Source organism: Equus quagga, chromosome 13 (assembly GCF_021613505.1).
Source record: "Equus quagga isolate Etosha38 chromosome 13, UCLA_HA_Equagga_1.0, whole genome shotgun sequence".
Taxonomy (NCBI): Eukaryota; Metazoa; Chordata; class Mammalia; order Perissodactyla; family Equidae; genus Equus; species Equus quagga.
This window is the reverse complement of record NC_060279.1, coordinates 50,958,589-50,972,004: the sequence shown is the minus strand read 5'-3', so window position 1 is coordinate 50,972,004 and position 13,416 is coordinate 50,958,589.

Sequence of the window (13,416 nt, the reverse complement as noted above, 5' to 3'; positions counted from 1 at the left end):
CCCCACAGTGACAGTGACAACGGTGACGGCAGAAGGCCTGCAGCAGCCCCTTCCTCCTGGCTTGGTCTGTGTTGCGGCTCCCCACGAGGCCCCGAGCGCTGAGGCTGTCACCGCCTCCCCACTGAGGACCCGCGCTGGCCGCCGCCTCAGCGCGATGAGCTGCCTGTCCCCGTGCCGTGGTCGGAATGTACGGCCCCCCACATGAAAGTGGGGGCCCGACAAAGGGAGGCTGCGGTCTCCCTTGAGCTGTTTGCCCTGGCTCGCTAACCCCACCTTCCTTCTCAGGATGAAGAAGAGCTCTGATGCTTGATGTTGAAAGCATCAAAGGCTGATCGCCTCAGCTGAGCAGTGACACACAGTTGCCTGGCAGCGGGGGCCTCGGGAGCTCCTGCCCGCACGGCTCCACAGCCCGGGCCCCCGAGTCCAGCCCGTGTCATTAGCCACCAGTGGGCCACTGGTTAGACAGCAGTGACCTGGGCTGCACCGTGGCTGGCATCTGTCCCTCCGCGGCCTCTGTCCACAGTGCCACCTTCCGACCCCTGCACCTCTAAGGGGGACACAGACTCTGGCCTTTCCCGACGTCCCCTGCGCCTGCTGAGAAGTTCAAAGCCGTGGAAGGAGAGCCTGGAGAAATACAGATCAGCTTCCAGCAGGCAGATAAGGTGGCTTCTAGAAAGATTTTTCTGAACAGTTTCATCTTCTTTTCTGATGTCAAAAAGTGACCCATATTCACTGTTGACATCTCAACAATTCAGGAAAGTATAAAGTAGAGATGGCTGTGGCCCACTGTGGAGAGGCCCACGGTTACATCCTGTTCACAACCTCTGCTTACATAGCCAAGGAGCCCGATGCACACTCTGGGCCTAACTTTAACCCGGCTCTGGGTGTGGCCCAGCCACGTGCCCTCTGCTCCCCACAGGACGCTGGCCACCTTTCCCTCTTAGAGACTTCTGAAAGCATCTCTCCTAATAAACCATAAATTCTGAACCTCTCCCAATATTTCCCTTAAAATACGAGCACTTAGGGCCTGCCAGGTGGCATAGTGGTCAAGTTCATGTGCTCCGCTTTGGCAGCCCAGGGTTCGCTGGTTTGGATCCCCAGTGTGGACCTACACACCACTCATCAAGCTATGCTGTGGCAGCATCCCCCATGCAAAATAGAGGAAGATGGGCACGGATGTCAGCTCAGGGCCACTCTTCCTCAGCAAAAAAGAGGAGGATTAGCAGCGGATGTTAGTTCAGGGCTAATCTTCCTCGAAAAAAAAAAAAGAAAAACAAATATGAGAGCTTCACACTGGCCACAGTGCTGAGCTTGCTGCAAACTCTGCTTTTAAGCTAAATTGAACACTAAAAAGGTGGCTGGGAACCAACTTCAGCCAGCCACCAGCAGCTTTGTGAGATGAGAGCCTCTTTGCATTTCGTGCAAAGAAAAAGCATCACCCTCCCCTTTGTTTTCAGAAATTAATAGAGCTTTTCCAACACCCTGCTCTCCATCACTGAGAGCGAACAGTCAAACCAGGGCTTTTATTCCCTGCTCACCACGTCAAGTAAATAGAAGCTTCCAGGGTAGACCAGGGAACGATAAGCAATTCCCACTGCAGCGAATTCTTAATATATAAATTCATCCGGCAGCCGTTTAGTATCAACTGGCAAAACCAGGAACAATGGGAAACAGCCAGGCCCGGCTCTGACGAGGTCAACCATCAAGGTTATCTATATTCAATTACTGGTATCTACAAACTTGCATAGCTGTCAGCTGGTCAGAGCCCAAATGAAAACTCACCATGCACTCAGAAAGCAAATATAGTTTCCGAGGAGAGGCTCAAATTAGCTCCGTGAATGACTTGGCTTCAGACGCACAAAAGCCATCAGCCTTTGGGGACGCTCCTGCCGGCAGTGTCTCAATGTCTAAATTTGGGCATCATCTTATAAATCTCTGTTCCCGAAGTAGGAAGGGACTGGAATTGCTCCTTAACCCTTGACGACGATAAATTATCTCACTTAACAATAGATAAACTAAGGACACTTTTCCTGTCCTGGGGACCTATTGTGAGGTAACCGGTAACCTCCAGCATCTGTCCCCCCCATCGGCCCCACTAAAGACCTGTCGGTGGTGAGAAGACACAATAATTTGTTTTCTAACTCCTCCTCCGGAACCATATATCATGTGTGGAAACAAAGCTCCCTAACAACAGAGAGGTATCTGCTTCCTTTATCTGAGTTCCTCTTCCCATCAGTGGTGATGCGAGCAGGACAGTTTTCAGCGTGATGCTCCTGCGGCCTCCTCCCTCCCAGGCCCGGCCGGAAGTAGGGTAAAGGCCTCTTCTCCCAGAGGGGAGAGGGTGTGCCTTCTAGAAAGGAGGGCTTTCTGTTGCCTGCCACAAGCCGCCGCTGTTTAAATCACACCTCAGTTCTTCCTGGCAGGTGCCTTTCAAACCCAGGCCCCAGATTCAGGTCGCCATGGAGATTTACCGACTAGGCAAGTCGGGGTTAATCAATGCCGAGGTAATTTCTAGATTAGCTTGGGGAGGCCATAAATCGTGAGCCTGTTAAGAACTAGATGTCTTTGATTTTCTCCTTGGGCTAGGAGCGTTTGAGTTGTTACTCTCGCCCATCCATCCCATGCTTCGTCCAATATCTGTCATCTTCATGAGGCTGGTGACCGATCCCCTGCCAGTGACCCCCTTCTGTTCCCTCCTAAGGCTGATCTGCCAGTCATGGGCTCACGTGGTCCATCTGAGCTACAAAATTAAAGACTGTACATTCATAAGTGGAATCTGTTTAGATTAATAAAACCAGGCTTCAGGACAGAGGTAAAAATATGATTATCTTCATAAGAAACTATTTAACATGGGCTCATATAAGGAGGGAAAGGCCAGATGGAGCAACGTCAGTCCTGGCTTTCCATCGGTCTGGGACATGCTCCCACCTCCAACGTGAGCCCTTGGGTCCACTTAGACAGAGCCACCATATGTACAGCCGTGCAGGCTGTGTACTGCACAAGAGCTCATATGTAAGGGGATGCCATTCACATATCCTTTGTAGATTTCTATATTTGTTATGACAGTTTTCTGGCAGATGACAATAATGTGTTTTGTTCAAGCAAAATCATTACAATTTTTTGACAGCTGGAAGTGAAGTATCTTGAGAAAGGGAACCTCTTTTTAACTGGCACAAAGGCACAACACAGGCTAGTGCCAGTCCTGCATCCAGGGACCTACTTCTTATCCCTGAAGCCACATGGCCGCTTATTTCGTAGCTCCCCTTCCACACACTGGGGAGGAAGTTGGTTCAGATGAGATGATCTGTTCATGGGTCTGTCTCCTCTCTTTGGGATCTCCTTGTCCAGCTTTGTACCCCAGCACAAGGCCAGTGCCTGGCTCTCGAAGGTGCCCAATATTTGTTTGTCGAAAGAGTGAATGAAATTCTCTGTCTTTCAACTCATATGACAGAGTCTTCCACAGAGCAGACTAAAAATGAATGTGTTGTTGAACCGAAGTGATTCGATCTGTGGTCTGGAAACCTCTTTATTTGCCAAATAGAACACGAGGATGTTAAAATGTGGGAGCATTTTAATTTTTCTCTTACAACCTGATGCTAAGAGCTGTCCAAAGGACAACGTGCTTCACTGCACGGTTCAGGGGTCAGTGGGGAAGCAGGAGACGGCCACAAGCAGGATGACATGGACACCTCTTGGTAGGGACGGTGGTGGCAGACTATGGGAAAAGTTTCCTATTCCTGCCTTAGGATCCTGGCACACATTTTCTTTAAGGATCACAAGTGTGTCAGGGGAGCAGAAACGACACACTTTACGAGTGGTAAACTCAGCAACCCTGTGAAACTCCACATCGAGGATTTATTCATGTGTGTATGTGAGGAAGATTGTCCCTGAGCTCACATCTGTGCAAATCTGCCCCTATTTTACGTGGGACGCCACCATAGCATGGCTTGAAGAGTGGTGCTAGGTCCACGCCCAGGATGCAAACTGGAGAACCCCGGGCCGCCAAAGCAGAGCCCGTGAACTTAACCACTATGCCACCGTGCCGGCCCCCACATGGAGGATTCTAAAATCCGCTGCCCTCAGACAATCGGCATGGAGTTGCTCTCGGGGACAAACAGCTCTGATGGCACCTGTTCCTCCTGTCTGGGAACCCACGTCCTGTGACCACCAGGCACTTCTGTTCCCTGCAGATGTCCTTGGGAACCCTCGGAGCGCTCAGCTACACTTCTCAAGGCGTCTGGACCATTAGTGATCATGGCCGTGGAGTCAACCCTGGAAGCAGGATAATTGGACAATGTTAAAACGTAATTATTGTTGTATTAGTGCTTTACTCAATGATTATGAAACCAATGAGTGTTCGTTGTTAAAACTAATTGAAAAGAGAACAGAACCCCGTAAGGAAGGAAGTGACTCGCAAGCCTGCCTCGCCCCCACCAGGGACTAAGGTACTGATGCACAGGTCTGCGTCCCTTCAGGCTATTCCTGTGGAATTTGTCTATAGATGCCTCTCTTCCCATTAAGATGGCAACAACAACAAAAAAAGATCCATACCATATCACTGTTTTGTAACCTGCTTTTTAAATTTAATAATATATTATAAAAAATTTTCTTGTTAATAAATATATTTTTACCTTATCCTGAATAGGATTTAGTTATATGGATGAACAGTAATGCATTTAACCAACCCTGACAGATGGGCATTTAAATTACTCAATAGACTGGATGCTTACATCCCCCTCAAATTCATGTATTGAGATCTTAACCCCCAATGTGATGGTGTTAGGAGATGGGCCTCTGGGAGGTGATGAGATCGTAAGGGTGGAGCTCTCGTGAATGGCCCTTATGAGAGAGACCCCAGGGAGCCCCCTTGTGAGGACACAGTGAGAAGGCCACCATCCATGAACCAGGACGCAGGCCTGCCGCCTCTGTGATCTGGGACTTCCCAGCCTCCAGAACTGTGGGAAATAAAGGTTTGTTGTTTAAGCCACTTGGTTCACGGCGTGTAATGGTATTTCTGTGATAGCAGCCTGAACAGACTGAGGCAAGTTGTTTTCTTTTTTATTGTTTTTTATTACATACAATGCTGTGATGAAATTCTTTATATACATATCTCTGAACATCTGTCTGCTTATGGAATTCACTTTTAATAGGAAAAAATAAAATCTGCTTTGCAGGGATGGAATTAAGACCCACGTAAGTGTAAGCGCCATTGAGTCAGTCAGTCAAAGCCTGTGTCGAAGGCCCCGACCAGTGCCAGGCACCGCGATGAGGAGACAGTGTAGGGTAGACATGAGTCTTGCCTACACCGGGCAAGAAAGAGAATAAACACAGTACCTTGCAGTTGGTACCAGAACTGACTGATGTGGGCACTCAGTGAGGTGAGTGGAACCTAATCCTGCTCCACGGAGAAGGAAATAACTGAGCCAGAGCTTGAAGAATGGCTGGGAGTTTGCCAGGTCGATAAGGGAGGAGAAGAGAAAGGGAATTCTAGGAAGAGGGAACAGCATCGGCAAGACACGGAGTCCTGATGCCACAGCGTCAGTGACGAAGAGTCAGCCGCCTGTGCCTTGATAGCATCTTCCTAATAACTGCCTGGGAGACCCTAACACAGGAGGCCTCAGCCCTCAAGGCTTGATTGTCTTCATGTGTAAACGGACGTACGATGGTACCAGCTCACAGGCACAGTGTAGCAGGGTGGTCAAAGGCTCGGATGTTGGCACCAGATGGCCTGGTTCACATCCTGACAATGCCAACTTCTAGCTGTGCATCTTTGGACAATTTACTTAACCTCTGTATGCCTCCACTTTCTCTTCTACCAATGGGATCATAATGGTACCGACCTCATACATGAAAATTAGACTAATACATAGAAAGCATTTAGGACAGTACCTGAAATGCTTATTATTTTTATGGGGATAGAAAAATTGGTTATTGAATGCCTAAACTGATTCAGATTCTAAGCCAGTTACCAACAAGTCCATGATGCAAAGATATGATCAAGTCCCTGCCTTCACGGGGCTTACAATCTAGTGAGAGAGAGGGCCCCTGAAAAAGGGAAAAAACTAAATAATTGTGAGCTGTGATAATTAACATAAGGGAAAGGACCAAGGGTCTGAGACAGACCAGAGGACCTACCTGAGCTGGGAGGCATGATGCCCTCTCTGAACTGCTGAGCCTGAAGGAAGGGAAGATTTGGCTGTGAGAAGAGTAAGGGCGTGGGGAGGAGGGAGAAACACCCAGGCAGAAGGAACAGCATCCACAACCATCCGGAGGCAGGACAGCACTTTGCTAATCCAAAGAGCGGGAAACGCCAGGGTGAGTGGGGTGGAGACGGCAGCCGGAGGGTGTAAGAAACAAGGCCAGTGATACAGGCAGAGGCAGGACACACCAGGCCACCTGCTGTGTCCAGTCTGGGTTCTTTCCAAGAGCAATGGGAGGCTGCTTCAGGGTGAGGTAAAGCAGGGCAGAGGCAGCATCTGACTTATGTTTTAAGAAGATTATGCTGAGTGTTGTGTGAAGAATGGGTTGCAGGTGGTGTGTCAGTTACCGAGTGCTACCATATCGCTCGTAACAAACTACCCTCCAACTGAGTGGCTTACAACAACATTATTCTTGTGAGGGATAGAATGTGATTTATCACTTCCCACAAGCCTATGGGTCAGCCAGGCTGGGCTGATCTTGCCTGGGCTTATCCATGTATCTGCAGGCAACTGGCAGGCCAACTGGGGCTGGCTGGTCTAGGAGGGCTTGGGTTGGGTTGAACTGTCTCTGCTCCATGTGATCCAAGAGGAAGAGCAGGTGTAGGTAAGGCTTCCTGAGACCCAGCATCGGAATTCCGCAGCATCTGTGGTCATAGTCCACTGACCAAAGCAAGTCACAAGGCCGGGCCAATTCCAGATATAGAGAAACAGTCCATCTTTTGATGAGAGGAGCTGTAAAGTCACCCTGGAAAGTATGTGATTACAGGCAGGAGTAAAGAATCAGGACCATCTTGCCACCAATCTACCACAGGGGACAAGACAGGAAGTGGGGAGAGCAGCTGGGGACCCACTGCAGGCGTCCAGGTAGGAGATGATGGTGTCTTGCCCTAGGGAGGTGACACGCTGATGGAATGAGAGAATAGTACAGAGGAGGACAGACTCCACGGGGAACCTTGACGCCTGATAGATACACAGGCATTTCAGTAAATGGTTGTATCCGCGGCTTTGATGTTTGGAGAACAGGAAGAGGCGTGAGATCAGACGCACGACGTGTTTGTGGTCTGTGGAGGCGTGGGACAGGACGGAGGCACGTGAGAGGGGTGAGCTGAGGAGGAAGGCGAGATTGAGATAATGGTAGTTCTGAGGAATGAGAGGTTTTTACAAACAATTCAGCCACAGAACAAAAGAAGAAGAAAGGAAGGAAAGAAGAGGAGGAAGAAAGGCCCAAACCCATAATCTCCCTTGAGATGGAAAAAGGCATTGGGAGCAAAAAAGCTAAGAATTCACAATGTTTCATCAAAGACACAGCACAGTACCTTGCATTTACCAAATGCCCGCTCTGTGCCAAGCACTTTACAAACATTAGCTCGTTCTAACTCATTCGTACGTCATCACAGCCCTCTGAATCACATGAAAATGCCAACGGGGAGGACACAGTGGCAGAGCAGGAGTTCCAACCCACGCCTGTCGGACTCCAAAGGCTGCTACTTCCTCACGGGGAACACGGCGCTCGTGGTGTTAATGGTGGCGGCGGCGGTGATCTAGGTGATGGCGGTGAGAACAATAGTGGCAATGGTGCTGGTTGTGGTGGTCGTGCCCATAAGGGTGGGTGGTGGTACCAGCGGCAGTACTGGTAATAGTAGTGGTGGTCATGGCAGTGGTGGCGGGCGGCAGTGACAATGGTGATATTATAATGGTAGTGATGGTGACGATACTATTCATGACAATGTCAGTGGTCACGATAACGCTGCTGGAGTCGTTGGTGTTGGTAATGGTGATGGCGTTGGTGGTGGCAGTGGTAATGTCAGTAGTGGAAGAGGATGGAGGTGAGGATAGAATAAAATACAAGGGGTTGGCCCTACTATAAGACATACCAGGAAACTGCCAGGAAATTTAGTATTTGGACCAGGGAAGCCACTAGGGACCGTCCAGCATATGCCGCATTTCTAAATGATTGGGACCCGGCAAGACCAAGAGTAAACCTGAGAAAATCACACCAGCTCTCGGGCTTCACTGACGCCGTCTTGGCTGATTTCTCTCTCTCCTCTCTAAAGAAGAACTACATCACCTCCTGCCCCACCCAATAAAACGGCTCGGTAAATATAATTACTTGCACCGTCTGATCAATAGCGGATTGCTCCTGGCCCCTGCTTGTTCAATATCAGTGTCTGGGATCACAGAATCTTGATACTTCCCTCAAGATGCCAATTCCTGCTTAATGTTAGATAAACCACATCTATCAACCCCATCCACTAATGAGATTTTATTGTGTCATTAATAATACACATCTTTAAAAATATGTTCTTGCCTAATCTAACATGAAATATGAGGTTGCAAATATTCTACACTTCGCAGTCTTAGAATCCCGATTGCCAATTGAACAACCCAAATCAATGCTGTATTAGGCAATCTCAGACAGTGATTATGGAATTTGAGAGAGCCGATGGGTGGGCGAAGAGAAACTTCTCTTCCCATTGATTTTTCTAAGAGAGAGAGAGAAAGAATTAAAAAGCAGTCTCCATTCACGTTAGGAGGCCAGTTAGCGGAACTTAAGTCGTTGCCTTTGTCATCCCCAAAGTGGGTGAGTTGTGCCCTGAGTTTGGGTCGTGAGTTCCGAAGGAGCACAGGGCTCTGAGGTCTCCTCAATGTTCTCACGTGTGAAAACCACAGCTCAGAGGAGGTGAGATACACCGGCTCAGGAGAAAGACGTTGCCAACAGTGTGCGGACGGGACGCCTGTGCCGAGGTTCCCTGTCCACAGAACAGACACCGGGTAGCAGCCCAGTGTTGAGAGGAGCTTCTCCACGTCAAATCCCAGGACCCAAAACCCCAGGGATGGCAAACTGCTCCGCAGAATGAAAACAGCTGCAAGGAAATGCGGGAGACAGGCGAGGTGCCGTGGAGGCATTAACAGGCCCAAGTTTTCTTCATCTGGAAAATCACATTTATTTTAATTGCCTCGCTGTTGTGTTCATCGTATAAAGAATTTGGCCTACTCTCCTTTATTTCCTTATTAGAGATACTCTTTCCTTTTGGAACTAAGTGATCATTAGTTCCATCTTCCCAGGGCTTGTGGCTCTTAAATGAATGACAAGCAAGGTCTTTGCGAGGAGAGGCTGTCTGTAAATATTTGGTTAGTAATTCACCCTAATACTCTAGCACATGGTTCACCAATTATTTAATTAATAACGTCATAAATAGCAAGTTTCTTAAGCAGACAGAATCTTTAAGTTGGGGTGCCACATACACTAAGAGAGTGGGAGCATCTTTTCTGAGTCACGTGACCAGTTTGGGGTTCTCACTCACAGGACGATTTGCACCCTGGCCAGGCACGTGTGTGGGTTCTGATGTTTGGGGCTGGGTGTTCAGGCCTTTGAGTTTGTTTGCAGCTGAACGTCTAGGGGAGTATGTACACGCACGTGTCCACACTGAGAAGTCAAGCAGCTTAGATCCGTAAGCTGTATCCGGGCCGCTTCATCCACCGTTGCGGGTAGACGAGTGGGTTTCGTCCTGAGGGTTGTGACTGTGTGTGACAGGATCGGATATTCCGTGGCTTCTCTCTTCAGCCTCTGATGGAAACCACAGTTATTTCTCTACAGAGATCAAAGAGATCAAACAGCTGTTCAACTTCACCAAACGGGCCTTTCCGTGTGAGCAAAGCCAGGCTCTCGCTTTCTCATTCTCCCTCCGTCTCTCTAGCCCCACTCCCCGTCTCCCTCTGTCTTTCTCTCAAAAAAAAAGAAGGTAAAATATTTTATCCTGACCTACTCATTGGTTTTCTCTCAAATTTCATAATCATTTTCTAAGATTACCTAATATAATATAGACTGCGGACTAAGGGTCCTTCTAAGTTCGAACTGCTATGGTTCTAGAATTTTCCCTTTTTTCTTTTTTCTATTTTTTTAATAAATATTCCATTTTAAAAATTCACAAAGGGTGCGGTCGTCCTCCAGCTCCTTCTCCTGAATGTGCGTGACTTCCTTTATCCTTTTCAAGTCTTTTTCTGCTGGCTCTTCCATTTGACGCTGGAAACGGCTGTGGCAGCCAGTGGACTTAATTTCAAGCGAGCGCCGTTCCTCCCAGACGAGGCAGAAAGGTGACCAGTGTGTGTAAGCTGCACCTTTGCGCCACGATGTGACGTCGCGAGGCCGTGCGGCGGTGTTTCTATTTGCGCACAGGACACCTGGCAGCAGGATCTTCGTTGAGCAGAGGTTTGGAGCAAGACTTTTCACCGCATACTTTATATTGTTGGAATTTTGAGCTCCGTGACTATGGTATCTATTCAAAAAATTAATGAGAGTAAATTTAAAAACAAAACCAAAAATCTTCGTTGACTGGGGTTGTTTGATTGGCTTTTGGGGGTTGCTATGACCATACGGAATATTTTCCATCAAAAATGGACAAAATTTTTTAAAATGGGTCAGTACATTTGGTGTTATCTGCTGGACTCACAAATTAACTGGGGGCCTTGACAGTGACTGGTTGGTGTAGCGTTGGGTAGACACAGCCTGAGAGAAACCCACAGCAGGTGGCCTGGGATGGTGTGTTCAAAGTACACACGGCGGTGGGAGAAGGAAGGGTGGGTGTTGAGGAAAACACAGAATGCCTGATTCTGAGGACTGAAAATTTGGGAAACTGAAGCAAGGCACTTAGAGGACAGATTTTCAGGGGGTGTCCGTTTTCTTGTTACCCTTAATTATGATAAATATTTCGAGAAGCTGGTGTTGATCGCAAAGGCTCTCTTTCAACCAGAAGTCAAGGTGGTCGTTCCCACGCCGCAGCGGGGTGCGGGCCACTGGGGGTCCTCCAGGGGCAGGTGGTGGCCAAGGGCGTACTTCGTTCCAGTGAAGGCTCTTTCTGAACTGCAGCTGTAGACCATGCAGCCGTTAAGCAAGGCAGCCATTTCCTCTGTTCATTTGTTTTCCATCAATTTTTCCACACTCATTCAAAACGCCATCCTCTAGTTTCCCGTTTTTCTTCAGGAATCCCACGCGGACAGGACGCCAGATTACTGAAGGCATATGACCAGCGTTTTCTTTTCTTTCTTCGTTCTTAAAGCAAAGGTTCAAAAATGCGTCTCGGTTTATCTAAAACCGGCACTCTGATTGAGCCGCTTTATTTTTGATGGCTGCAGTAAACACCTGCGCGAGGAAGGGAGAGGTGGAGAAAGTACAAACAAAACAGTGGCTTCGTCGGCTGGAGACGGCATTTATGTGTAAGCGATACTGAGCCTAAGCCGGGTAACTCAATAGTAAAATGGGCAGGTTTTAGGGCTGTTGCCATTAAGAAAATAACACTAATACAAGACACATGTGGGTGCTGGCCAGGACACATCCCCAGAGCTCCTGGGCAGCCCGAGCTGGGGATCAAGGCTGAGTGCTCAACCCCAGCTCGCAACCTTTGCTGTGATCCCGGGTCAGAATCTGGTAATGTAATTTTCTGCCAAGTGCGGGAATCCATGTGTTCCCAATGACACATCAGGAGGTTTTGTTTTGATCTATTAGATCATGGAATCATTGACTTTTAAAGTTCTCAGACCTTTAAGTTTTGCCTGGTTCTTTTTTAGCGGAATAGACCAGAGAGCTTAAGTGATTTACCCAAGGTCACACAGTGAATCTGTAGCCAAACTAAGATCAGCATCCAGATATTAATAGCTGTTTTTCGGTCAGTGTGGCCAAAGAAATAAGGTGGACCGCACATCACCTCTACTCAAGTACCATGCTTGCTTTGGGCACCACTCTAATTCTGGGAGTGTTAGGATAACATGTTCCCCCACATCAAAGTACGTCAAATAAAAAATATATTTGGGATTCCTCAACTTGTGACGGCTGCCTCGTTTTGAAGACTTTTCTCCTTTTATTTCGTTTATATTTTGGGTCTCACGTTGAAGGTCACCTCAGATAGACTCTCTCTGACCCCCCGGTCCCCAGCTGCCTGCCCTCCACCTGGTCACTTTCCATCTTCTTCCTGGTTTGTTTCCTTCACTGAAAGTGTCTTGCGTGTTCATCTGTTTACTTATTAATCGTCTGTCTCCCCTTCTGGAACGTGAGACCCCTGAGGAGAGGGATCCTTGACCATTTTGTTCAATGTTAGCTAGGTACTCACTGTATGCTTTTTTGGCGTGCGTGAATAAATCCTGCTAAGTGGATGCAGCTTCCCCTTCCTTCAATCCTCCACGCATCCTCTTGCATACATCTTGGGGCACTTGTTTCCTGCCTTGAAAGACCCACCCCACCCTGTCCAGCCCCCTCTACTGGAGTGGAAGGCCTTTGGAGGCAGGTATATTTCTATCTGCAGGCGTGCTTGGGACCGCATCCTGCCCACGCGGGTTCTAAAGTTTAATGGAGGCAGGCACATAGAACAAGAGGTTTTGGAGCCCGTCCAAAAATAAAAGTCCACTCGCCATTTCTGGACCACTGAGCTAAAGGCAGGCAAGCATTGAAAGAGAGAGGTTCCGTTACAACTAATTAATCTGTTTTGGTCTCTCCCTTTCTTCTGGACTGGAGGCTGAGCACATCGAACTGTGCTGAACAAAGATATCTTGGGCCAAGGTCTTGTTTGTGTCTCCGGAACAGCTACTCCCAGCTGGCTTTATTTAAGTGATCGTAGGATAAAATTTCATCACAATCTCCAGTGAACGTGACGAAAGATTGCTTCATCTGTCGTCTCCAGCACTGGTGCTCAGAGGTCCCTCAGCCCAAGAAGGGACATGAGACACTGAAGGAACCATCACCCCAGTGGAGAGCCCCACCCCAAGGCAGCCAGGACACAGTGTTGACCAAGACTGCCAGTGAAGGGTGGTGAGCAGTGCCACTGGAATCAGGGAGATGCGAGTTCTAATCACAGCTGTCTTATTCATAGGCTGGTTGACCTTGGGCGACTGGATCTCAGGTTTCTTATCTGGAAAATGGGAATAATATATCACTTACATGGTTGATCAAGAGGGTAAGTGTTTCTGGAGTGCCTGGAACAGAGTAGCCGGTTAACAAAGGGTTGTTATTACTACTCTTACTACTGCTGTTCCTTCCCCACACTGTCTCTTGTATTTAAAATCCAAACCCACCTCTATGCCTATAGACCCTATACAGCCTGAGCTCTGTTCCACCTCAAGGCCTTTGCACTTGCTGCTCCTGCTACTTAGAACCCTGGTCCCACCTCCAACTCCCATGGCATGGCTGATTCTTACTTCATGTGCAGATCTCAGCTCCAGGGTCGCT